This window comes from Denticeps clupeoides, chromosome 14 (assembly GCF_900700375.1).
Source record: "Denticeps clupeoides chromosome 14, fDenClu1.1, whole genome shotgun sequence".
NCBI lineage: Eukaryota > Metazoa > Chordata > Actinopteri > Clupeiformes > Denticipitidae > Denticeps > Denticeps clupeoides.
In genome coordinates, this window is record NC_041720.1 from 2,629,272 (window position 1) to 2,653,031 (window position 23,760).

Consider the following 23,760-nt stretch of genomic DNA (forward strand, 5'->3'; position numbering starts at 1 on the left):
AAAAATCCCATCATCCACTCACTGCTGATGGTATGAAGTCATCGGCAATTAACGGCCATTGCAGAAACAGATGGCGCCACCCGAAATCATCCCAACATGAGCATGATCAAGAGGGCACCCTTCCTCTCAACCTGCAGCTTCACCCGCGGAAAGCTGGACCGGATGGTCTGGAGCCATGGTCGCGGTACAGAGTGATTAGAGTGCCGGGAGAGATCGTGGACTCCCAGCGGTTGCTCCTCCCGACCTCGTCAATAATTCACTTTTAGCAAAACAGCGACGGGTGAAAACGCGGGATTGGGCCGAGTTCATCGGAGCTCAGTGTTCCATGGCTTTTTGCAAGAGTTGCGCGAGGTTGCAATCGGCAATAAAAAAAAAATGTACATTAATAACACTGAATTCTGCAATACAAATTTACCTGGAAAGTGGCTCTGTAATTTACAACACGAAATGCATGCATGTACGTAATCAACTCGTTGCAAAAAAATGCTGATTTAAGGTCTCTTGTCTTCTATTTTACTGTGAATAACAGTAAAATGCCCTTATAGAGGCTATATAACATTTATACTAAATAATGCACAGCATATGATTTATCACACATTAATTGCTAGTCAATTTTAACGAACGAACTGCATACTTGTGTAGAAAACCGCAGATTTATTGCATGCAAATGGAATGCGGCGTAAAGTACATGATTACTCACTCAACAAAGTACTGCACACAGGAGCCGCTTAGCCTCTTTCACTCGCCGCACGGGGTTCTATGTGGTCCCCATCTGGGACCCGGCCCCCGGGTCACCGGGTCACCGGAGCGCGGCAGCGTCTATAGATGGCCACGCCGCGCTCCGAGAAACCCCTACTTCTTTCGGGGCCACTTTCGCACGAGGCGGGGTATTTTTAGTGGACGAGCTGCGTTTTCGCGCTTATCGGTGTGAAATCTGCGTGCCGGCGCGAGACGGGATTATGAGGCAACGTGACACCGGCGAACTACTAGCGTTGCGCAAAAAAACACCTCGGGGGTTATCAGCCCTCCGTTCACCGCGGCACAGCCGAATGCCAAATCCATATTTGTCTAGCGGGCACTGAACTCAAACCATTCGGGTGTCGGTGGGGGTGGGGGAGGGGTGAAAATCCATCCATCTGCGAATCATGCGAAGGCCACAACGGTCACAACTTGCCTCTTTCCTGTGGCTTTTGTTTCAGCTGCGCCGCCGTTTTTTCGGGGGGTTTTTTTGACGCTTGACCGCTCGGTCTCAGGGGCGCAGCGGCTGGCTGGCGGACCCCCCTCCCCGTCACGGCCAGCAGACGTTACCGTAAGAAAAATGGCCTGGCCGGAGACCCCAGGACAGACTTTCACCGGCTGCGGTGTCTCCGCGTGCACGAGCTCGCATGACTCGACAGGTCCCGGGGGGCCGGGGAGCCGAAGTCGGGGTGCGGAGCCGTTCCCAGGAGGGGAGAGGAGAACGACTTTGTGGAGGGGACCCGAAGCGCTGCCCTCACGCTGGCTCAAATTACCCGCTTGTCAGCCCTGATGGATTTGGCTAAAAATAAAAGAAAGTGCGGCGGGGGGGTGGGTGGGCGACAGGCAGATGAATGAAGCCGGTGGGCCTTCCACACACCCCCCCCCACACACACACACACAACCACCCCTTACTCTCCCTTAAAAATGCCCGCGGCGTCTCAGGGACCCCCTCTTTTTTCCGGAAACAAAGATGTTCTAATGCCAGGCACGGCTGAGAGCGTTCGCATTCCTGAAACAAATGTTCCCTTTTTCCCCAACAGCGAGCGAGGAGGCCGGGGGAAGAAAGGGGAGGGGCCACCATGGAGGTGGGAGGCGGTGAGAAGGGATTTTACCAGGAGGGGCGGGAGGATGCGACACGGACGTGGAGTGAGAGGGAATTCCTCTGCTGCCACTCCGCCTCGCCTTCCGAATCGCTTTCCCTTCATAAACTTACACAAGACGAAAGAGTCTCCAGACAGAACCGCAAACAGACCTGGCAACCGGAGTGAAAGACCTGGCAACAAGATCACCCGAACGAGCCAGAGAGGAGTTTAGAACTGCGATCATTTACATTTACAGTTACAGCATTTACCAGACGCCCTTATCCACAGCGACTTACAATCAGTAGTTACAGGGACAGTCCCCACCCTGGAGACACTCAGGGACACGATGGTAGTAAATGGGATTTGAACCTGGGTCTTCTGGTTCATAGGCGAGTGTGTTACCCACTAGGCTACTAGCACCCAGTCATAAAACACAAGTCACTTCAATACAGCGACAAACCCTAAATACGTTTCGTTAGAGCTGTAATCGGTCTGAGCATGCAGGAAACGCAAGGGTTTAAAACATAATCACCAGATTATGGCCTCCGTTTCACCTCCTCAGCATCCGTATATCTCGCGATAACTAAAAGGCATCACCTGACGACGGTGGGCGAGAATTACAAATCAAATGATCATATCACCATTTACCACCAAGATTTAGAGCCCTACTTCGCATTTACATTCCACACGCTCACAAATTGATCATTATTACACAACTGGCATTAATTTTTATGCATGAGCAAAGAGAAGCCAAGAGTGTGAAATGCCGGCACCAAAGCTTTGAAGAGTATTGTGTATCAGTTTAATACACAACCTCATATTTATTGCCATAGTGAAAAAAGGGTGAAAGGAAACACTGCAGCACAGCACACGGTGACACAGTGACACGTGTCCTCTGTATTTAACCATGACCCTTGGTGAGCAAAGGGCAGCCGTGACAGGGGAGCAGTGTGTGGGGACGGTGCACCTCAGTGGCACCTTGGTGTATCAGGATTCGAACCGGCAACCTTCTGATTACGGGGCCGCTTCCTCAACCGCTAGGCCTCCAATGACCCTGTTTTGAGCCGTTAGGTTTCTTCTAAAATGTAAACATGTCTCAAAACACTTGGATTCAAAGAAATATTGAGAATGTTCTGCATGCTGCGGCAAGTATAGTTTTGTACCACGAGTATGGTATTGTAATACAGTACAAATACACACCGAGCAGAACTGGCAACGCACGTGGCGGCAGCGCAAAGTTCTGATTTGCTTTAAAATATTCCATAGCTGTTTACCATATGCTCAGCACCTAAGAGGTCTGCATGGGTGTTCCAGCCTGCCATCTGGTTCCTATCTGAAGTGGGTCCGCAGTGCAGCGGAGCTGCCTGAATCCGAGCCTGGATACCCCAATGTTCCTAGTTCTGCGTGTGTTTTCATAAGGTTCCCTTTAGGTTATGGGAACACTATTTTGAATAACTTCAGCATCCTGGGACCTTCAGGAATTCTGGGATAGTGAAGGGCATTGTAGAAAGGTTGTGGGAACGTTATGTCAAGTGCATAAACATTAATGTAATGCTGTACGAATGGTGCATGGCATCATTTTACATGGCATCAAACAGCAAGTACAGGAACTCTGAGCTGTTTTCAACCAAAAACATTTTGTAAGGTTGTCTCTCCTTATTCAGTTTGAAACCAACAGATGATTTGTGAGCTGATCCGGCTCAACCAGCTGTTCGGTGTCGATTATATCGCCGTTTGCAAAGCATCTTACGTCTCATAAACATATCCTTAACACACAGAATGTTAGGAATGCTTTTGCGATATTCCACAAATCTTCCATTAGCTGAGTTCCAACATGTCTCCACATCAACACCTGTCTGACCCTTGTTGCAAGGTCCAAAGACTCCGAACTCTTCAACCACCCTTCAATGGGAGTTAGGTGGCAGACGAGCTGAGAAGTCCCGCCGCATCTCTCGTTTTGGTGGACACCCGATAGCGGCTCAAAATACCCCGCTCTCGGTTAACAAAAGACCAGAGTGGTGTGAGGCGATACGTGATATAGTCTGGACAAAAATAGAACCCTGCCATGGGAGGGCGATACGGTGAGGGCCGCACTCGGCTTACACACCCGGCGGTGAAGCCCGGCCTCCAACGGTGCGTGGCGCTCATCACAGGCCGAAACGACCCGGCCCCTTCCGATTACACCGAAGCTACGGGTCACCTGACTTATCACTTCCACGCTTACAGCGTATTACATGCAGATCAGGAAACATGCATTATACATCAGGCAGGATCTACTTACCAAACCCTGCCGAGTCCATTCTCTTGTCCGACTGGGGCCGCATGAGACTTGATTCTCATCTATAGGGCCCATGATTTTCGTGAAAAATACGCGGACAGATTCGCTAGATCTAATAAAATCGTATCCATTGTAAAACGCGGAATGGCATAAAGTTCTCCGATATCGGTGCCTGGGCAAAGCAAAGCCAAGCTTTCTGATGAATTTTGAGGGTGGTAGTAGCCTAGTGGGTAAGACACTCGCCTGTGAACCAGGAGACCTGGGTTCAAATCCCACTTACTACCATTGTGTCCCTGAGCAAGACACTTAACCTTAAGTTGCTCCAGGGAGACTGTCCCTGTAACTGATTGTACGTCGCTCTGGATAAGGGCGTCTGATAAATAATGTAAATAATGTAAATGAATTTTGACTGCTGTACGTGTCACCTGCTGACTGCTAACAAGACAGTCAACACAGCCACAGTCCTCCAAAAAATTACGTAATTCGACTCCAAGAGTTAAGTTTCAAGCGGAACAAAGCCGGGGGAACGACTTTCTAGAATTGTCCATTTTTTTTCCATCATGGGCATCCTACAGGCATATTCATTTACACTCGTGGTAGTGGATTGGTTTCCCGCCTGCTCGAAGAGAGAATAACAAACAGAAGCTGACAATCATGTGTGGTTTTGATTTGGATGTTGAAGACTGAAGAATTAAAAATTACGCAAGCGGGCACAACATTTTGGGTCTTCTCAATCTTGTTTTATTTTATACATTTTAAAAATGTTGATCTTAAATGTGAAGCAGTGTAATAACTATTATAATGTAAAATAATTATCTTTGTTTTGTACAAAAATGTTTTTTTTTGTTTACATTTGAACCCAAGCACTTTCTTAAAGTTTAATATGCAATTCATGCAATGTTTTCCCTATTGTATCATTGTTTTTCACCCATCCAGTACATACTTAGATCGTTTTTAGGTGAATAAATATGTTTATATCATGCAAAAAAATTATAAGCGCTCAATTAATGGCTGCTTTTTTACACAATACTCCGATTACAAGAAAATTGGGAAAACCGAAGCCATCCATGCACACTGAATCGGTTTTGTTCTGCTTCTCACTGCTGAGTGTTCCTCTCTCAAATAAAAATTTAATTCAGTAGAATTAATCACGGCGTATCATCAAAGTCACCTGTGATGAGCAGTGAATCCTGCCACACGATAGCCATGGCGTCACAAAACGGGCAACAGATGAGACGGTGCACTGTTATGCGAGCATGATATCTGTGTCACTGAGTGATGATAAATCAAAGAACGACGTCCACTTTAAAACAGTTTGGGGAAAAAACGTGTTTTCTAATCAAATCACTCTATACTGGTTCCAAAACCAGCTCTATTGCACAAGAATTCGATTAACGTAATGTTAATATTCACCCTCCCTCCCGTGCAAAGCTGTATTTCACATTGTTCACATTGCCCGTATGATTATTAATCGAGTCGTCAGTCAGCTTAACAGACATTCGCTCAGATTTTGCTTTTCCAACATATGGACATTAGTTTGAAAAAAAAAAAAAGAAGATTTTTAACGAATTTAACCAAAACCAAGGAAACATTTTCCACAACTAATTTGCATGGAAATAATGATTTGCTGTAACAACACATAATTGTGTACTTTTGAAAAACTGGGAACCTGCATGCCTTCCGTAATTGTTGCACTACAGGATGCCTATTTGCACCATTTTTTTTTTCTTTTTCCCTCCTTTCTTTCCTTCTTTCTTTCTTCAAATGTAGATTTGGCTGGTTTGAGAGCATCAACACATTACATCATGTGTGGAGAATCTCCGCTGGAGGAGAGCAACTCTTTCCCTGTGTGACTTAATCAATCAAGGGCTTTTCAGCAGGAAGAATGCGCGCGGCGCAGAGAAAGAGCTGAATGTGCCTGTTTTTTCAGGACTTAGCGGAGTGCCGGGTTCAATGGATCAGGCGTCTGATTCACACTCCGGAGGTGGTCTCACACAAGTCATTCTGAGGCCCGCAAACAAGGAACACTGACTCATGCTATAAAATGAGCCATTGACGTGGGGAAAAAGTGAGGAATACTGAACATCTACCCGCTTCTGAGTTTATAGGGGACCGGGGACGTCTGCGTTTGCGTTGCAGTGCTGACTTTACCCACTACGGATTACCGTCACATAAAATATACACTTACTCAAACGGAATTAATCCACAGCTACCAATGCGAAGCACACAGCAATCTTTAATTTCCTACTAAAGATGACTGTAAATTAGTGCTGTAGGCAGGGGGTTCACAAAGTTTTACAAGACAAGGTTTTCCCAAGGAAAGCCCCAGTGGTGGCCTAGCGGTTAAGGAAGCGGCCCCGTAATCAGAAGGTCCCCACACACTGCTCCCCGGGCGCCTGTCATGGCTGCCCACTGCTCACCAAGGGTGATGGGTTAAATGCAGAGGACAAATTTCACTGAGTGCACCGTGTGCTGTGCTGCTGTGTATCACAATGACAATCACTTCACTTCACAATTTGGAAAAAAACAATCCCACAGTTCTAGAATTGAAATTTTGATTCTGCAATCAGTTGCATTTTCAGTTGTGTCATCTGTAAAGACTTCTGATGGAATACAACTGAACGCTCACAATAAACTGTTAAATATATAAATATAAATATGACCCAACGACTAATAGAAGAAGTGGGCGGGGCTTCAACTTTGCATGTCCTGCCGCCACCCATTCCCTTCTCCATGCGGCCCACTGGTTCACGGTTCTGGTTTTCTGGTGTAGTTTGTGCCAGTTTTATAATACACAGAGGTGGACAGTTCAGACCCAGAATTGGCATAAATGTTTGGGCAACCATATTGACATCCTGACTGAGAACCAATAAGCAGAACTGGAATCAGTAACACCGTGCCCAAACCATAAAAAAGCATATATAGATCTCCGGTGGCCTGCAAGTAACACTATAAAGGCGTAATTTTTAAAAACATTTTCCACAATGCATAATAAAAACTTTACAGATTTATTTTTCTCATTACATTGGGACCATTACAGTTTTATTTTTCTCCTTGTTTGCGCATCTCAGTGTGCATGCAAAATTCTGTGTCGAACGTTGAGAAAATTTTCCTTCACATGACTGACCCTATTGACACTTTGCAATAATTTCCAGACCCTCCTTATCTTCGGATATTAAAATTGAGCCTAAAGTTGATGCTGAACTGGTGTAAAAATTTGCAGGCAAGACACAGAGGGAAGACAAAAGATGCAGGCAGCCCCCTGCCCCTCCACTCCACACAATCCACGCATTCACACGCATTCCAAATGCAGAATGGGCCGAGTTCCTTCCCACTCGTTCTAAGTGCACGCAACATGCCACGGAGAGGAAGGAACAAAGGCCTCTTTCACCCAGCCCCCCGCCCCTCGCTGCAGAGAGGTGCATCATGGGAGCCAGACGGGCCAGTCCGTGGGTACAGTGCGCTGTCACTTAAAACGCCGGAACATCTGCAGCCGAGTCACATGCTTCCCTGGCAATAAAAGGGTCGGCCGCTCGCATGGGTTGACTCAGTAGTTCAGTTTTTGGGGGCGCAGAACCCATGCGTCCACCATTTCTGCTTCATCGCCTCCCGAAACGTATGCTGCAGAACCCAGATGGCCTTACGACCACACGGCAACTGCGTTCAGCATTAGCATGCATTCACTCGCAATCACACTGGCAAAAATGGGGCGTTGTCGTCCATTAATGTTCCTCAAGGTAAAATATACAACACCGGACCTCGAGGCACCTCTCAAATTCAAATTCAAATTCAAATTCAAAATTTCATTTGTCACGTACACAGTCATACACGGTATGATATGCAGTCAAATGCTTTTAGCGACCGCTACAGACCACAGTATTGCAAATATTGCAAGTATACAAAGAACCAATATGCAAATATTGCAAACATAGCCAAATATTACACTTTTATGTTTTTAAACATAAAACATAAAATATGTGTAACACGTAGGGTTGAGGTGTGCAAATGAGTGAAGTCAGTGTAAAAAGTAAAAAAATTGGTGCACGAGTCTGAAGACGAAATGAACACATATGTAGGGTAAACCTGATTTCATGTGGCAAGCCAATGTATCTATAAAACATACGAAAACATACTTGTGCAAATGTGTAAATAAAGGTATAAATAACTGACAATAAACAATTAAATACGGTATAATCACCACTTTGCATAGTTATCAAGTTCCTTGCTCTGCAAATGCAGCAACTAAATAAGTAAAGGAACACAGCCGGCATCCTCCCGGTGACTCGGTGCCCTCCTGACCCTTCGCCACACTGAGGACTTTCTTCCTGCCGGCCCGACTGCCAGGGCTAAGCTGCCACATGCCCCACAGCACCGGCCACGGCGGCATTAACTGCGGCATTAACCTTAAGCCTTGCGCCGCGAACCATGAGACTAAACGCGGGCCGCACAGAGCGGCCCATTGTGCCGCGTAATAAGGCCACTAACGACGCCAGGACGCCAGTTTGACTTTTGCACGCGCGACCCCGCCCACTACACCCATTAATGAAGAGAATCGAGGGGCTGAATGTTGGAAGGGGGCCGCTAATTCGGGGCGTCTAGGCAGGCCGACCTTTTCTCCACCAGCGCAAACTGCATTAAGACAGCAAATAAGAGCACCTGCAGAGGAAGTGACAGAGGAAGCCCTTTTTTTTTCTTCGTCCAATATTTGAAAATGCACATTAGCTACGCATTGACGCCGGCACGTTAAACATGGGGACCACCCTATTGTTTAGTCACAGCTCGAAAACGTTCAAATTTTCCTAAGTGTAAAAATTGTAATTAAATACGTCATTAAATACGTGAAGCAGGCGCGGGGGGTAAAAAAAAAGTGAAAGTTGGTGTTAAAAGCGAAAGTTACACTTACACTGGTCTGCTGCATTGTGCGCGGGGCCGGGGCTGACTGACGTCTGAGCCTCGGAGCCGGCGGCTCCGGGCGTTTGGTTCTGTGTCGTGTCTCTGTGGGGGTGCGCTGATTGGTACATGGCCGGACCCCCCCCCCCCACACACACACACACCCACCCGCCACCACCCTCCTTCAAGAAAGGTGTTATTGGCACAAACGTCTTCTGCCCCGCCCCTCACTCACTCACTGCCAGATCTTCTCAGCCCGACTTCCTCCTCGCTGCCTCGTGTTCACCACCGGCAACGACCAGTGACGGTGCATCAATCCTACCACAAACGACCGAAATGTGCTGCGAAAAGTCCCAATAAAGAACCAGTTCCGTGCATCTCAGTAAAAGCTTGACTACAAAAAAATTAACTACTAGTAACTATTAGGTCATTTGCATCAAACGATATCACATTTTATTATAATAGCCACTGTGTTACAAAATTAATAAGTATAACAAGAGAAAAATATGCTGTATGATGTACTTATTAAATAGAAATGTTAGAATAGACAACAAAAAGGGCGAAAACGCAAAGAGATTCTGTATTTAGACTATCACAGTGTGATCACATGAAATTGGTTATTACTATGAATTAATATGAAATTAATATTAAACTTTTACACATACAGCACTGCACATTTTCACTATATATTGCATTTTTTCCTCAGTATTTGTCTAATGTAAGAGAACTTACATTTATACAAATTATTCTTTAAATTAGTTTAGAAGTTTATAATTAGTTTAATATATGTTTATGCTCTTCCAAAAGGCATGTATATTATTGGACTGTGAACAAAAGGGCTGATTGAACTATGATTAATACATTTGAAATGATGAATTAAAGTTTGAGCAAACCGAAGAAAGTGCTCGCCACGCGAACAACAACAATGGTGTATTATAACCAATAACTCCACGCATAACTCGCATTATATAAGCTGAGCAACAAGAACGGAACGGGACTACGTCAACGTAGCCATTTTTCTGCTCGCACTCAAAGTAAACAGCAATATTTGCCCTGGAGGAACTCAAACAAAGGTCACGAGTTCCAGCATTTCGAGACTTGCCCTTCTCTCTATCAATATTGGTTGTCAAATAAACTTTGTGCATTATCTTTGACCTTTTATGCATCATAAGAGAGCAAGCGTTCTTAAAGACTCCCATTTATTACACAGGAAAAGGCTCGGTGACCTGAGAATTTATGCAAAAGAACAAATAAATAAATACATACATACATACATAAATCCGTTTTTTCCCCCAGTGCACTGCATGCTGCATGCATTACACAAGGAGTGTATTAGAATATGTACTTTTTTTTATTCATGAATAAAACTGCATAGTCGTGGTTTGATGCCTATTCCTGTAAAATGTGTAACGTGGATAAAGTTAGATTAAAACAAAGGGGGAAAAAATTGCTGTTTTAATCTGCCTCCACATTTCTGAGCGTGAACGGAAAAGCTGGTAAACTTTCCAAGGGTTATTTCAGGTCAGTCCTGAAGGAGACTTAAACCGTGCGAGCTGAATCAACATGGCAGAGCTGAGATGAAAGTTGGGAATTCCTCATGAATTCTTGCGCGCTGGATTGATGGTCCACGCGTGACCGCCGGCACATGAAGCTGTCCGGGGTGGGGACAGGGGGCAGATCTGCTTCGCTCGCACCTCCACCGGGGTCCACCTCAGGTTTGGGAACTTTCGGCCGCACACCGAGCAATCCTGCGCAGGAGAGCCGGCATTCCGAGGACTCCCACTAACACACACTCACCCCTAAAACCCCAAATCTGCCACACGCACAGAATGCCACATAAACACGTCTGTCTGCAGCTCGGGGCAATTTGACGTTGCAGTAAAAAGCTGCCTGTTGCACAGAAAAAGCAGCGCGTGCACAAGCGAGGGAGCCACATGAAACGAACGTGGACCAATGAGAACCGACGGGAACAGGTTACATGGCACAGGAAGTGGGCAAACGCGCCTCTGCTCTTCCACGCCCACCTTCAACTCTCCTCACAAGCACCTGTGCTGGTCTCACAGGATGCAAGCGCGCGCACACACACACACACACACACACACACACTCTAACGCGCGAGACAGGCAGCATCTTCAGCTGCAGAATAACAACCGCACCTTCTACACTCCACTGCTTCTAAAATACCGAACAGCCGCTTCGCAAATTCATATTACGTCCTGTAATCACTTGAACCTGAGCTGATGGGGGAACAGTAATCACTTTATCAGCTAATATCCCACGTTGCTGGTTGTGACAATGACAATCTATCTATCTATCTATCTATCTATCTATCTATCTATCTATCTATTGTGATGCATCCATGAGTGATAAATATAATGGTGCACTCAAAAAAATGATTGGCTGGGTTAACTAAATTCAATTATGACACCTATTTCCACACATTTGAATGATGCTATTTGAAACTAAATAGACCAAACTGAAGGGTCCTATTTGCCTGCCTTCAAATAGCACAATTTAAATGTGTGGAAATAGGTGTCATAATTGAATTAAGTTAACCCAACAAATCATCGGGTTCATCCAAATCATCCAGTATTGACGAGGCAGTTTTTCACATTTGTGAAAAAAGAAGCCACAATCTTCATTCAGTCCTTCGTGAAAAGTGATTGATCCTGAAATGTAGAGTGCTGGAGAACCTCCGTTCTGTCCTTCGCCTGACGTCCCGCGCCCAGCATGATGGAAACGGCACTCTGGAGGAGCGGTGGCCGGAGCCGGACAACAACAACAGGCTGCCAAGGGGTCGTCCCCGCTCCCTCCCTCCCTCCATCGCTCCGGCCGACGCCTCTCAGCGCGACCATCCCCCCGCCCTCCTCGCTCCGAGGCAGTGACCTCACCCTCTTACCAGGAATCCGCTGATTGTTTTAAATACCTTCCACTCTTGTGTACTTGAGTGACTGCTGCTCCCAGCGGTCCTGGAAAGATGGGAGGGGTCGGAGGGACCTTGCCAGGAAGGGCCTGAGCTCGGGACTCCGCCGAGGTGACGTTCATTTCCTGCCGAGGCCCGGGCAAACGCTGGTACGTTGGCCTGGGTCCTCAGAGCGGAGGAGAAAAGACGCGGCAGCTCGGCAGCAGTAAATATTCAGGACCAACCTGCGTAAGGTGTATTATCTGCAAGTGATGAAGTGGCATGTATAAAAGGTTATTTCCTTTTTTACATCGTGTGCTATGTCAAATCATGTCATGTCCTGCTACGTTTATGTTTCTCTCCATATTAATGTGATTCTATCATTATTCTAACATTATCGCTAACACTCAGAGATTGCATCGAAAAAAAATGTTTTTTTCTTTTAGAAACTTAAAATAAAATCTAATAAAAATAACACAGATTTGCTGCCCTATAGCTACTAAAGCCGGACAAATCATTGCTAATGGATATATATTGATTTTGCAATTAGTTCATTATCTACTTCATTTAGTAAAAAACGTTATTAACTTAAGTATTCGTTATTTTATTATATCCAATTGCAAATTGGTATTGCTAATTTAATTCCTCTATTTCATAGCTCAGTTTGCACATTCCGTTGTGTTTATTAATGGAATAATCTAATCTAATTAAAAATATTTCAGAACGAATGTAGGAACAAATAAATCATATATGGCTAAAGTTACAAAAGGGCCATTTTGACTGCACTTTTATCAACAATACAGTATTTTCCACCATGGCCGATGACCATCTCCGCTTCACTGCCCTGCAAACTGTTTCGGGTAAATTTAGACTGATTCTAATATTAACATGTGGTGTGTGTGGCTCATCTGTGCCGCCAGAAGCCAGCGACGCTCTTGTCCTCCCTCACAGGTTTCCTAGATCTTGGTGCAGCGCAGCATGCAGCATGCAGCATGCGGGGCGTATGCGCCGGTGGGCTAAGCAACGTGGCTGAAAAATATGGCACGGCGCTAAAGTATGGACGGCTAAACCCCATTGGAATACCCGTTGGAATGCGGACACAACGCAGTCAACAGCAGCCATGCTTTACCCGTCTATAAATATTACTGCCGTATGAATCTGCACATCGCCTGTCCCATTTAACGACACCCCACCTTTGTTCTTTATTTAATATGAGAAAGAGGGATGGCGGAGGAGTGTCTAGGCGCTCGAACGTTGATGAACTGTAGCAAAGTAAAAAAAATAAAATAAAAAATTAAATCCACCTCTGACTAAGGTCATCAAAACTGAATCAATCGTAAATCTGAAATATATGGCACATAACTAAGAGACATAGTGAGTGCTTCAATGCGAATGGATATGAACGAGAGAGTCAATGTAGGTGGAAATGATACACACCATCATTAGTTTGAATATCCTTGATCAGGGTGCCTATAGACTAAGTTTGCCATGATACTGAAATTTCAAACTCTTTTTTTGATGCTACAGGGGTACTTTTAAAACCAGAACGCCACATATATATATATATATATATATATATATATATATACACACACACACACACACACACACACACACACACACACACACACACACACACACACACTACATAAAGAAATGTAGTATAAAGAAAATGAAAAAATAAATAGATAAAAAATTAATGGACGAATAAATAAATGAATAAAATAAAAAATGTAATGTTTCTGAGCCAAACAAAAAAGCATTCCTCGCTTCTCATGCCGCGGGAGGGAAAAATAAGTGTAAAATGCGGAGAGAGAGACGAAGACAGAGCCATTCTTATAGTTAACTTACTTCAACAGAATTGCTTGACAGTGGCAATTAAAATATTCGCATTGAACAACTTTACCCCTGTCGAAACATGTATAATTCATAAGTGCTGCACTAAATTTGTCGTGCTGCTCGCTCTGACGGCGACAACTTTGAAGCGCTTCTCGCAAACTGGTCCACATCCTTCATCTGAAAACATCTGAACATCTGAAATACTTTCAGACAGCGCTCTTGCTTTTTACAAGCATGGCGCTGCGGAATTATGTTTAAAGTGTCTTTCATGTAAACGTAGGGTCCTCCAGGTAGTTGGGCGAGGGGGCTGCCCGCTGCAACGCCTGTTGAAAATTGTCTGTCACAATAATATGTTGTATATGTAGCAGTAACCATACTTCACTCCCTAAGTGTTCAAGTTGTTCGTTTTTGTTTTGTTAGCTTTATTTATCTATTTATTTCTGGAAAACAGACATTCATGTTGATACTTTGTGATTAATACTTAAGACAACAATTGATACAGAATGTCAATAAAAACTAAATAAAAAAAAAAAAGAAAACTGTCTGTCAGAGATTTCAATGTACCGGCAGATGCAGAACGGGAACTTAAGTATCGATACCAATGTTAATCGCTAAATAGGGTGGCAGTAGCCTAGTGGGGTAACACACTCGCCTATGAACCAGAAGACCCAGGTTCAACTCCCACTTACTACCATCGTGTCCCTGAGCAAGACACTTAACCCTGAGTGTCTCCAGGGGGGGACTGTCCCTGTAACTACTGATTGTAAGTCGCTCTTGATAAGGGCGCCTGGTAAATGCCGTAAATGTAAATGTTTGTATCAGTTTTCAGCATCAATTAGTATGTGAGAATCTACAAATAGTTATGTTCTGAATAGTTAACAGCTATCATTATATTATTATGCTATTTACACAGTGTTTTTGGCACATACCACCTGTCGTATTATCCTGTTTAAGTTTAGGACCTTGTGACTAATGTGAATTAATACGTTTGCATATGAGGGAGAATGTGTGTGAATGCATGCATGAGCGACGTGTGTGTGTGTGTGTGTGTGTGTGTGTGTGTGGTTCTCTACTCGAGCTCCACATGTGACTCAGCAGCTGTACAGCGGAACGCTGACAGGTGGCCGCGTCCCTCAGCCCTTTCGCCGCCGCTGACGCAGACTCCCCCTTATCTCCCGAGATCAACACAAGCGGCACGCGTTCCGCCCGCTGTTCCAACAGGTCCCAGACTAACAAAGCGGGGAGCTGCTGCAGAACTTCGGCAAACCCGGCCCTGCCTCCTACGGCAACGATTAAAACGATCAATCTCGCTAACTCACGTGCGACACGGCCGTCACATGCATGGCCGCTGAACAAGGCAGCAAGGCAACAGCAAACAAGGATTCAAATCACCCACAGACGCAGCCGGCTGGAGCAGAAAACACCTTTCATTCGCATTCCTCTTTACTACATAATAAATTCGATTTAAGAGGAGAAAAACGGCTGGAATAAAATCAAAATAAGAGTGAAGTGATTTGTCACTTGTGATACAGAGCAGCACAGCACACGGTGCACACGGTGAAATGTGTCCTCTGTATTTAACCCATCACCCTCGGTGAGCAGTGGGCGGCCGTGACAGGCGCCCGGGGAGCAGTGTGTGGGGACGGTGCTTTGCTCAGTGGCAACTTGCCGGATCGGCAACCTTCTGATTACGGGACCGCTAGGACACCACTGCCCCTTAAGGGTGCAGAGAAATTCTTACTAAAACAGCACATTTACCTTCGCCGTTCTAAAAGAAACGAGGCACAAATGAGCGAATGGGAATAAAAAGCCATGTTTTGCATTTATGCCATTTGATCCGTCATCGTCGACCGAGCGAGGTTTATGTTCCGCGGTGTTCTCTCGGGCTTGGGCCGGCGTGTTTCCAGATCGCTCCCGGTTTTTACGAGACAAAAAGCGTAAAATAAACACAAATTTCACAATCGAGATAAAGGCTGACCGCCGGCTAGCAGCCTACTAGGCCATGGAGGACCGTTCGGGAAAACCTGGAGGGAATTTCTCGAACGTGCGCCAACGGCAGGTATTTACAGCATTTACCAGACGCCCTTATCCAGAGCGACTTACAGTCAGTAGTTACAGGGACAGTCCCCCCCTGGAGACACTCAGGGTTAAGTGTCCTGCTCAGGGACATGATGGTAGAAAGCGGGATTCGAACCCGGGTCTTCTGGGTCACAGACGAGTGTTGTGTTTTTGGTAAAGAGCGTGTTACTACCACCCTAACTAACTGCATTCGACAGACTTTTTAAAGTCCCTGACAATCTAAATGGGCAGTTTGTCGGTCGTCCGTTTCGTAAAAACGCCTCTTCGGAATGTTGTTTTCGGGACAATCTGAATTATAAATAGCGCAGCGTGTATTGTGCCAATCGGTTTTGCACAATGAACCCGTAACGAATTCGCTCACATATGGTGCAGCACCGAAATGTTCCGCCACGCCATTAAATGAGCGCTGCGAAGCGTTTTATTTCCGAATATTTACATGCAGTCGGGTTTTGGTAAAGTTTGCACAATTGGAGCCGACACAACACGAGACGGCGACGCGAAAATTGGAATTTGCCCAGATTGCCGCAGCGAAATCGTCTTTCGAGGACATTCTCTACGCAAAAAATAGTCCACATGATGTCTGTTTGTCCACTGAAGAGTCTGATATTAATCGAGAATTCAATCCGCAGGGTCCATATGCCGTTTCGGGGGTTCTAGTAGCCTGGTGGGTAACACACTCGTCTATGAACCAGAAGACCCAGGCTCAAACCCCACTTACAACCATTGTGTCCCTGAGCTAGACACTGAAGCCTGAGTGTCTCCAGGGGGGACTGTCCCTGTAACTACTGGTTGTAAGTCGCTCTGGATAAGGTAAAGGTAAATGGACAAGTCGAACATCACAACGGAATCCCAGTACGTCCACCTGGAGTTCTGGACCTTTGTAGAGGTGGAAACATTACGTCGTGGCGGCGTTTCCCTTTCCTTCGTAACGTAACGCTTCCCCAGTCCCGCCCTGAGACTTCCTGGTTCCCGCCGCTGTTGTTGTTGACCCCCAGAGACGGCAGAACCTTCGTGACCTTCCTGAAACCGGCGGTGACGGAGGGCGATCTCGCACCGACTTTCGCCGAAAGGCGACAACAAGGGGACAAGGGGACAGACAGAAATCGGTCTTCAGTCCCTCTCCGGTGGCGTGGCCTCCTTCTTTTCTCTGCCGCCCGTGGGACGCGGCAACGCCAGCTCTCAGCATCTGAGCCGAGAGTCGGGGAAACAAAAGCCCCCCTCGGCCTCCCGTCCCAGGCCCGGCTCGTCCCTCCGAGCCTGGAGCCGGAGCCGGAGCTGGAGCCATGTCAAGCATGCCTATCTGCTGACGTGGGAGAGCTGTGGGAACGTGTGTGCTGGGGGGGGGGAGAAGAGGTTTTTATTTTTTTTTTTTAGCTCAAATTCGTTCTCCCCCACGACCCCACGGCCACTGAACACGGGGTCCAGTGGGCTCAACCAACATTGCGGCAGCAATAAGAACCAAAAAAAAAAAAAAAAAAAAAGAACCCGCGAAAAGTGCGGCGCTCGTTTTTATTTGGCGGGAACGGATCGAAAAATTAAAAATAATTAAAAAAAAAAAAAAAAACTATCGGCGAGCTGACGAGCGACGAAGGAGCCGCACCGAGCACGCGTGTGTAAAGTGGACATTTCGGGGGACATAACGGGGACAATGGCCGGCGGTTGTTTTTCTGTTTTCCCTCCGCGCCGCGCGTCATATTTCATCACCGGCGAGAAAGCGCGGAGACAAAGGAATGTGGAGAAGTGCTGCATCACCCGCCGCGCTCGGACCTTTATTTACATGTTATTACTATTTACTAAGGAGTGGTGTTTATTTATTACTGCTGCTGTTGTTGCTGCTGCTGATTGGACCGCGTTCGCGTCCACGATAGACGTCCTGCGTGGGCTGTTTTCTGCAGCGGCGAAAACAAAAGGCGCCGAGTCATCCACCGCACACACACACACACACACACACACACACACACACGCATACATATACACGCACACACACACACATATATATAAATACACACATATACACGCACACACGCATACATATACACACACACATATATATATAAATACACACATAAACACGCACACACATACACGCATATATAAATGCACACACACACACACATATATACATAAACGTATATAGACGCGCATGTGTGTATATATATACATACATAAACACACACATATGTATGTATATATGTCTGTTTTCTGTATTTCCTGTATGAACAGAGAAAGAGGGACCGGGAGATTTAAAGCAAGTCGTTTTAAATCGTGCAAAAGCCCCGACTTCTCGTTGGAAACGGAGCGGCGTGACATTCCGGCGCTGCGGCGGGACCGCGGGTCCCTTACACAGCAAATATTCTGCTGATTTCCCGTGGATTAGTGGAGGGGGTGGAGGATGCACGGGGCTACTGTGCTGCCTGTGTGTGTGTGTGTGTGTGTGTGTGTGTGTGCTCCAGTTAAAAAATAGAAAGAAAACAAACGACTGCAATAAAGCCGCTTCGATAACTGCACGAGTGGGACTGCTACGCGACGCAGAACGCCACGCTGCCCTGCCCACTCGCGGCCGAAGTCCGTGGAAGTGACAGACCCCCGCTCCTCCACGCACGACGCGAGCCGCAGCGGGAGCAGGAAAGCGCGCCACCGACCTTCACGCCGCGCCTCTCGGTGCCCGTAATCCGGCCGAACGTCGCGTCGCTTCTGCTGCTGTCGTCGCTCCAGCTTTTCTCTTCACATGGTGACGTCCCCGCAGTTTAAAGGCCGCCGGGCTGCAGGGGGGGTCCGCGTGGGGGCTCCTCTTCCTCTTCTTCTTCTCCTCCTCCTCCGCCTCCTTCTTCTTCTTCTTCTTCTTCTTCTGCTTCTTCTCCTCCGCGGCGTCTCTCCGCTGCTCGCTCCGCTCGGACGGAACGCCTACTCGCTCGCGCGCGCGCGCCGCACTGTTGACATTCGCGCGATGACGTCACCCCCCCCACCCCACCTCCCACCCCCCCGGGCCCCCATTCACAACATCGCGCGGGAGCGCGCGGGCGCGTCATGGTGATCGCCGTGCGTCCTGGAAATGTGCACACGTCACCGTTCACGGTGTCAATATGTAACGCTGCAAAGTACGATAAAATCGCCACAAATGAGATTTTTTTTTTTAATTTCGTGTAATGTCGTCGTTTTACATTTACAGCATTTACCAGACGCCCTTATCCAGAGCGACTTGCAATCAGTAGTTACAGGGACAGTCCCCCCCTGGAGTGTCTTGCTCGGGGACACGATGGTAGTAAGTGGGGTTCGAACCTGGGTCTTCTGGTTCATAGGCCTATAAACGCGATTCTGATTATTACAGCTGAGTAATAACACAATAACATCATAATAACAAACACAACCATGAAGAAAATAATAATTTACATTTTACATTTACATTTACAGCATTTATCAGACGCCCTTATCCAGAGCGATTTACAATCAGTAGTTACAGGGACAGCCCCCCCCTGGAGCAATTTAGGGTTAAGTGTCCTGCTCAGGGACACAATGGTAGTAAGCGGGATTTGAACCTGGGTCCTCTGGTTCATACGCGAGTGTGTTACCCACTAGGCTACTACCAATAATGCTGCTATATACTTATATTAGAGTACTAACACAAAGTTGAGGTACACTGTAACCTCACTACATCTTTCTGCTACTAAAATATTAATAATGCCACCATAAAATGTTGTATAATTGGGTCTGTCAGAAAGACAGACCATTTATTATTGTGCTGAGAATGGCAAAAAAGAACATGTCTTACGTTAAAGACCGCCACGCGAAGACCGTCAAACGTAAAGAAACAACGGAGTGGTCAGTCCGAAGGCAGTACCACATTAAAGAATTCCCATTTTACAAATAACATGCCCGCAGCTGTGACCAATGCCCGGACAGACCCATCAAAATTTCCCCCTGGAATTTTTGTTTCTAGTACTATTACTAATATTGTAGAATAATGTCGTATAACAACAATAAATAACGTTGTTGTTGTTGATATTTGACATTGATAACATTACGCAAACATTATTGTTACGAAATGTTCTAAACAAATCATCTTAATTAATGGAGCAATACTTCCACCACTGCTGCAAAAATGAATAATAATAACAATGCAAATAACATATTAACATATAACACTACAACTAATATTAATAGTAATCTGAAACATATTATTGTTGTGTTAATTGTTATTTATTCTTACTAAGTGTTATTTACACTTATAATACTAATATTGACCTGATGACTTCTATGTAAAAATCTGTAACATAATAAGAATGCAATCTTTATTCATGCAGATGGGCTGGAAATATTATTCATTTCTCAAGCAGAATTCGTCGCCCCGGGGCGGGCGAGCGTGTAATAATCAGCCTATCGCTCTCCTCGCCGTCTCCTAGCAGCTCGTACCACAACAACAACGTCCACAACATGGGGGGGGGGGCACCGGGCTGAAGCCCAACTTGACCTTTGACATCACATCTCGCCCGCCGCTCCGCGTGTCAAGAAACGAGCTCCCAGAGTTTGGAATATCCTGTCAGCCAGGAATTTCCTGCGCCCCGAAAGATCGGGAAATCAGCCCCCGCCCGTGAGGTGTGTTCACTTCGCACGGGGGGTAGGAGCTCTTTCACTCGCATTCTTGTGCTCCGTGACCTTTGCCCCAAGGCCCTGGGAAGGAGGGTGCGATGCGGCCGGCGCGATGCGGCGGGAAGTCTAATTAGAGCGCGTATAAACAGCATGTGCGGCGTCTGCCGTCGGGGCCGCGGAGGAGGACCTCCGCCGCCCGTTACCGTGCGCACTCGGCTGTCCCTCGCACGGGAGTGAGGAAGTATTTCCTCGCCGGGTGAAAACGGGGAGAAGGAGGGAGCGGGATGGGAGTCGGGCCGGCACGCCGGGGCACGCACGCGGTTACGGCGCAGAGGCCTCCCGTCAATCACGCCGCTGAAAGAAGCACGGGCCGCGAGTTGCACGAGTACAGCGTGTTCTTCCGCCCAGAGCATCTCCGTCACCAGCGCTACTCCAGGCTCACCTGGCCACTTTCAACAGTTATGGGGGCAAAGGTCAAAGGTCAAATTTCTTCCCATTAAATCAGCGGCTTGGCATGAACTCTTGCTTTTTTTATACATTATTATGTAATCACGCGTTTGTTGCAGTGCAGTAACACTTTCCGTTTCCTTTGAGGTGAAACAATGCTAAAATACAAGCGGAGGCGGTGATTAACGGGCCCTCGCAAACGTGGTGCCACGCCCTCCGATGTCACTGAAAAAAAAAGTGATTTTACCAAATGCAGTATTCATTGGAGCCGTCAGCCGTCTGATTCCTGTGCTTCGGTGACAGAGGTCCCGCCCCCCTTTTCTCTCTCGGAGCAAGCTAAGCCCCGCCCCTTTTAGCCTAGAGGAGAGACCCGAGCACAGGAACCCGCACAGCAGCCTGACTTAGTAACAGGTGAATTTAACACCGGCGCACGGCAACGCCGTCAAAGATAGAAATAAGATTTTTGTTAACGCGTGAAATGTCGAACTTGTTGCCTTGATGCTCAGCAATTTTTGGTGTGAGTTGGATGTTGCGTTAATTGGCTGAGCCTGCGACGTGAGAAAATGCATGTAATGTTAAAAAATGTAAAAATGGAAATTTGTTCATATTGTATTGACACACACGTTGACCACGTTTGGAGTTACATTGTATTCCCACTGGATACAAAAAACGGTTTTATCCAAAACCGTAACTTGTGGCCTGCATTTGAGATGGCGTAGGCAAGAAAACGAAACACTTCATAAGGAACATGTTCTCAACACACTGACCAAATTTTATTTTTACAATTAGACAATTAGAAAAAATTGCTTTTTTTGCCAGTTGGTGGCTTTATACCACGGAATCATACCAAGCAATTCATCTGATGTGAGACTGACCATTTCTATGGAGTTTCATCTTGATTACTCAGTGTTTAGTGTAATTCGTGAAGTTTTTTATTCCGCAAAAAGTGACACATACATTATCGAGTTATCAGAAAAAGCGACATGCAAGTCAAAGTCGGAGTAAATCGGACAAAGGGTCTAGTTCCTTTGTATGAGAAAATAAAAAGAACGAGGATTGTCTCACTTCCTGTTGGGCGGAGCTATTTAGTCTGAGTGTATCGTAAGTTTGTCTAAATTGAGATACACATGCCATCTCCTTGTTTGTGTCACGCGGGAGACTGGGGTTCGATTTTCTAGAAGGGGAGGCGACGCTCTGGTGTTTAAGTGCTCCCCGGACCCCTGTCATGGCTGCCCACCGCTCACCAAGGGTGATGGTTAAATGAAAAGGACACCTTTCACCGTGTCACCGTCTGCTGTGCTGCAGTGTTTCACAATGACAATTGCTTCACTTCCTTTCTTTCATGTAAATTTTGGTGTGCATGCACCGGAAGGGTGAATGCGTTAGGTGGCGCTGTTGCGCCCGGGTCGAAACCGGTCTCGGTTATGACTTTTTTGGGATGTGTGGGGCTAAAAGAACCGAGTCTGCGAGAAGGAGAATAATAAATAAACGTGCAACGTTACAAAAAGCACAATGTCTCTGCTGAAAACGCCTCGACTTTGAAATGTTGCTCTGGACGAACTGATTAAAACTGATTCCGCACGTGGAATGAAATTGCGGCGCCTCTTGCACCTTCTGCCCCGGGTTCTTGGTGGAGACCCGCGTGCGTCTTCATGAACGCATCCCGGGTGCACGACTCGCGACTCACACCGGCGGCGGCCAAAACAGGTCCCTGCGCAATCAAGGCGTCACCTTCGGGGCCCGATGACTCATTCTCCGTCCCCGCCGGTGATTAATTGCTCCTTCGCGGTCGCGGCGAAGACAGACGCGCCTGCCAAGAGAAGCTCCGCCAATTTCTGCTGGCTAAGGAGGAATCGCAAGTCCGGGCAGGGCGCAAAGACGCAACGGCAGCGCCGGTAGGCCGTTCCCAGCCGACGTGGCCCGCCAAGCCAAATGCCTTGATTACGTCAATTACCGCGGCGCTAACGGCACTCCGGGGACTCTCCTAACCGCCATTCATAACAGAAGCTCGTCTCAGGTTACCATGAGGACAGGTAGGTAACGCACACACACACACACACACACAGTTCACATTTTTACATTCACCTTATTTAGCAGACGCCCTTATCCAGAGCGACCTACAGTCAGTAGTGACTGGGACAGTCCCGCCCTGGAGACACTCAGGGTTCAGTGTCCTGCTCAGGGACGCGATGGTGAGGTTTGTAAGTGGGGTTTGAACCTGACGTTCGTGGAACTTGCGTCATCAGCACCATTCACCAACCACAATGTTTGGTGCAGACAGGAAGGTGTGTCTGGGTCTTCAGAGTCTCACATGACGGAACCAAAAAAAAAAGTTAATTTTGACATCCCATCACCGGGCAACTGCAACGCTTACAGCCATGACGGTTGGTGGAGACAATGTTTTAGGGGAGGGGCGGGAAATTGTCTGGGCAGAAAAAAAGCATGGGCCTTTCCCCTTATGACATCATAAGGGGACAAATTCCCGGTCCGACCGTCTGGGCTGCCGCTCTCTGGACGGTGAGACAGAATAACCAAACACTCTTTACACCCATCACCATTTCTAGCCACTGCAGGACCATAGACAGACTCGGGGAACTCCTATTAACATTAAATCATCTCACAGTCCCATTTTCATGTCAGGGGACCTTTATTATCACGGATTGTGTTGTTAAAATGTCATGGCAGCAGGTGGAATATATTAGAGAACAACGCTGATGTGTTGGACACTGAATAGTGATCAAATTTGACCAGGACCAAATCTGGCCGTCTGGATGGCTTGGGTCATGGCTTCTCCAGTTGCCAGTCTGCAGTGGTCCAAGGAAGGAAAATGGCCACCGAACCGCTGACATGAGTCCGGACAGGAAGAGACCGGACGGCGAAACCGGTCATCTTCTACGCATATTATTAACCTCAGCCGT

General features: G+C 46.8%; 1 protein-coding gene across 2 annotated transcripts in view; it reads right to left on the reverse strand.

The window, feature by feature from the left end:
- The window catches only part of bach2b (BTB and CNC homology 1, basic leucine zipper transcription factor 2b), a 65,003-nt gene extending 46,314 nt beyond the window's left edge, over positions 1 to 18,689 (reverse strand). For both annotated transcript variants that reach the window (XM_029002662.1, XM_029002659.1), the window contains exon 1: positions 18,451 to 18,689. The gene's annotated coding sequence lies outside the window, so the exon portion shown is untranslated. The remainder of the gene's footprint in view (positions 1 to 18,450) is intronic.
- Positions 18,690 to 23,760: the final 5,071 nt, after the last annotated feature.